Here is a 4,915-nt window from a genome sequence, read left to right on the forward strand (position 1 = left end):
TTTTGGGAGTTTGAACGGTGAGAATTTGACCAGAATTGGACTTTTGAGTAAACGGCCCCAGAATGAAATTTTGATAATCCCAACAGCTTTGTATGGTGATTTTGGACTTAGGCGCGCGTCCGAATTCAGATTTGGAGGTCCATAGGGTAAATTGAGGCATTTCGGCGAAAGTTGGAAAAGTTGATGTTTGAAAAATGGAGAAGTTTGACCCATAGTTGACTTTTGTAATATCGGGGTCAGAATCTGATTCCAAGAGTTGGAGCAACTCCGTCATGTCATTTTGTACTTGTCTGCAAAATTTAGCATCATTCCGGGTTGATTTAATCGATTTCGGCACAAGTTTTTGAATTTGGAAGATTTAAAAGTTCATAGTTCGATTCATGGTTTGATTTATTGTTTTGGCATGTTTGATGTGATTTGAGACCTCGATCGTGTTCGTGTTAGGTTATGTGACTTGTTTGTGAGTTTAGACGGGGTCCCGGGGGCATCGGGTGTGTTCCGGGTGGGCTACGAGTATTTTGCCCCATTTTCGGAACTGCTGTTTTGCTGCTTCTGATATCCTTCTTCACGATCGCGAGTAGCTTCTCGCGTTCGCGATGACTTGTTTCTGACCACCTCGAAATCCTTCTTCGCATTTGCGTCCTTCTCTTTGCATTCGTGAAGCCCTGCATTTTCCTTCTTCGCGTTCGCGTCCTTCCCATCGCGTTCGCTAAGCCTTACATTTTTCTTCTCCGCGTTCACGAGCTCATCATCGTGTTCGCGATGAGCAACTTGGGCAGCCTTAACTTTTCTTATTCACGAACTCGGCCCTTTCTTCGCGCTCGTGATGCATAAAAACCCGGGCAGACAGAATATATCCCAAAATCGAGGGTTTCACCATTTTCATTACATTTTGACTTCTAGAGCTCGTTTCTTGGCGATTTTAGTTGGGGTTTTCACGAAATTTGTTTGGGTAAGTGTTCTTCAACTATAATTGAATATATTCCACGAATTTGTCTTTATTTTTATCATTTAAATTGTGTTTTGGGTTTGGCAAAGAATTGGTTTTTGAAGAAAAATTTCAAAGTGAAAAATCATGATTTGAGAGACCAAATGGTATCGAAATTGGATAAATTTTATATGGTTGAACTCATTTTGGAATGGGTGATCAGATTTTGTAAAATTTGATGGGTTCCGAGGTGCGGGCCCGGGGGTCGACTTTTGGGTCGATTTTTATATTTTTGTAAAGATTGAAACTTCATTATTCAGAATAGTTCCTTATTCGATGTATGTATGTTTTGGAGTTGTTATAGTTGGATTTGAGCTGTCTGGAGGTCTTTTCGCCCGAGAAGTCCATTTTAGAGTACCGAGTTGTCGTCTTTGAGGTAAGTATCTTGCCTAACCTAGTGTGGGGGATTCCTGTCGACGCCCCCTTTTTCTACGGGTCGAAATCGGGTATACGACATTGGGAGGACAACTCTATTCCCTTTCGAGAATTGGGTTTAGAAGTTGAAGAGTCGCCACCTAATGATTATAGTGCATTAGGACACTTTTTAGAAGAGTTTGAGTTGGAAAACCAGAGTTTGAATAAGGGTTAGAAATTATCTTGAGGGGAAGGTGTTAGGCACCCCTCAAGATCCACTAGTGTGGTTCCCGGCCATGTTATAATTGTAATTTTACAAGTAAACAATCAAGGCTCAAATAAGGACTCGCATATAACATTGCAATTAGGTTGATACTTATGAAAGTAAGTAGAAAGAGAGCAGGGATTTGAAAAGTTTAAACAATTCTAAAGGAAGCAAATAAAGAAAAGGGGTCCTATGTTTCTGATTAATATGGATCACTTCAATGCAATACCCAACAATCACTCCTCAAAAGAGGGGCCGCACATGGTATTAGCGCATCGATCATCATCTCCATATTCTACCCTTTCCCACCCCGTTAAGGTATTAAAGTGCAGAATGGTATCATTACTTATTGCATGCTATTACCCGCCCCAATCCTATCAGTCTCGGAGGCATTGAGACTACTAATCCTACATGGTAAGGAGTAGGCTGAACCCTCAGGTTTAAAGGATAAAATGCTAAGCGACATACATAACAAATAGGACCGCACATAAGGGAACATACAAAGACAAATAAAGGCTCACAGATCCCTCCACAAGTAAACATGTATTAGCACGTCTCTAACACATTTAAGGTCTCAAGGATAAAGGTTTAAAAGCAGGAACATCGGAAAAAGATAAGTTTCGGTGAAAGCAGAAGGTTTAATAAAAAAAAAAAACTGAGTGACCTGAAGAATGTTTGATTTTCATAAATATGACCAAAGATGGTAGTTAGTATACATCAGTTTAGGAATTAGTAAAAGTATAGATAAACTTGTTAAAGCACACTTTGAAAATATAGTAGAGGCATTAAAGATGCAGTATTCTGATAAGTCGTAGAAAAAGTAGCACGATTCTGGACAGGAAAGATAACCCAGTGGAAAACATGATAGAACAGATGCACGATTCTGAGTTTATCTCAAAATAGGGTGGAAGTTTTAGTAGAAAAACAGAGCAAACTTCAGAGAGGCAACAGAGTTCAGAAAGTTAAAAGAGGCCGAGTAGTCTGAAACTGGTAAAACATGATTAATCGATTTTATTGGGCCTAAAGCTTGCCTAGGCGTCGTATGTATTGCCTGCTTATCTTAAAGGTGATCATGCATATGAATCCCAGTTTTAAAAGAATGCAGTTAACCAGACTTGTACTATTAGATTAAACATATTGGCGAGGCGTTCAACAAATTGCAACTCGGACAAAAATAAAAACCCTAAGTAACATGGTGTCTAATGCACATAAAAGTCCTAAAACATGGTCTCTAAATGCCAGTGAGAATGCACCAGTTATTTTAACAGTTATTCGTTAGTTATTAGCTAGTCGTGATTACGAAATGAGTATGACAACAAGTTGAAAGTAAAGAGTCTAAAACAGGATTACTACTATATGAGATGCATGTCCTATACATGATATCTATTGTATAAACAAGTAAGTAAAGTCCTATAAGCATGTTTTCTACCCATTATTTAAACTAAGCATGCATAACCCCTCCTAATTTCAGTATAACCCCAATCAGTTGTTTACAAGTCATTACAAACCGAGATAGCTGAATTACAGTAATGAAGAATAAAATAAGAAGTTATTCTATAGGGAGCCTTCAACCAGGCCCAATCTTCCAACCTTACTTCTTTGAGTTTCACAGCCATGGTTTGGGTGCGTCACAGCTCTTTAGCGCCCCATTGGGTCCCTAGCCAATACCAGCACCCAAAAATTTACCAAAAAATGTTGGACAAGTGCAGTGTGGAATTACCAGCCTTGTGCATCAAAGTTCAGTGGGTATTCAGAGATACCCATAGCAATGCTTACACGAAAGGGGGCAGAACCTATTTTCTAAGAGTAGTGAGAGTGTGTGATAGAGTTTTTTAAGAAATTGAGTTGAGAGGAGAAAAAAGTTTAACATGATCCATATAGAATCAGTTCTTAAAAAAAATAGAAGAGTACGACAGTTTTTGTGAGGAGATGAGTAAGACAATCTTAGAATCAAAGCATCACACATAGTTCAGGGAAACAAACACAAACGGGGGGCATGGGGACAAGTAGTTCACTTGTAAGAGCATAGTTGCACATACATAGTCATCAGAGAAAAACATTTCAAAATTTAGGCAGTGACAACATTTTTACCAAAGAGGTTTAGGGTTACATGCTGATAATTGTACTGGGGTAAGGAAGAACATGCATTAGACAAATAAAGGAAGTAGTAGGCATACTGAATTAAGGGAAAGATAGACACATCAATTAACACAGAGGCATGCTAATTTCAATGAGAACAACAGAACCATAAGTAGAAGCATAAAAAGAAACAAGAGGAAGTGCAATACACATAAAACCATGTTGTTTTGGGAAACTGTAAATCAAATAGGAGACATACCAGTCAAGAGTAAGATAATATAGAACAGTGGTGTGCAGGGAAGTAGAGCAGGAGTGTATGCAGACCAAGAGAAGCAGAGCAATTCAGCAGTAGAGTAACAAGCTACACAATCTTGGCTTTCAGTCGACTGGGTAACCAGTAGAAGTTAGAGAATGCGTAGAAAAAATAAGAGAGAGAGACCAGTGAAGATGCTTATGTGTGTAAGAGAGAGTTTAGAACAGTGATTGTTCGTGTCTTATGCCAAAGAGAGGGTAGACTATTTATAGTTTTTGAAAACAAGTGGAAAATAAGGTAACACGTATAGACTGATCATAGTTTTGGAAATAATACCTATTAGAATCAATTAAAGCCTCGGACTCCCTTCAATTAGGGAGTCATAGTTTAAACGGGTACAAATTGTATCAAATAAGGAAATTATTATTTACAAGACTGGTATATCCATAATAGGAGTAGTAAGAGTATGATGCATGTGATAAGGACTGAATAGAGAATATTTTAAGTAAGGAAAGTATAAGGACAACATATTGTGCATACAAATTAGTTCAAAGAATCACGAATGAAATTGAAAGTCACAGGGAATCAGTACTAAGTAAGGAGAGCATTTCACGAATAAGGAAGTGATTCAAAAATCAATGTAAAACTTCTAAGGAAAACATATACAAATCAGGGATTCGAAGAGATGCACAAAATCAGCAAAATATTTGGTAAACGATGAACAATTAGACCTATAAAACACAATAGGCATGAAAATCAGAGAACCCTAAGCAAGAAATCATATAAACAGTAGGAGGTTGAAACCCTAACAACAAAAATTAAAGCATAGAACTCGGAGAACAACACAGAAGATCACACAAACCAACAAATAATACAAACACAAACATATAGTACTCAAAATCAGAAAGATAAAGTGATTTCGAAAAGGGGTTCAGAAACCCTAGTTTGAAAAAGGGAATGAAAACGTTTAAAACTT

The sequence above is a fragment of the Nicotiana sylvestris genome, chromosome 10, assembly GCF_000393655.2.
Source record: "Nicotiana sylvestris chromosome 10, ASM39365v2, whole genome shotgun sequence".
Lineage (NCBI taxonomy): Eukaryota > Viridiplantae > Streptophyta > Magnoliopsida > Solanales > Solanaceae > Nicotiana > Nicotiana sylvestris.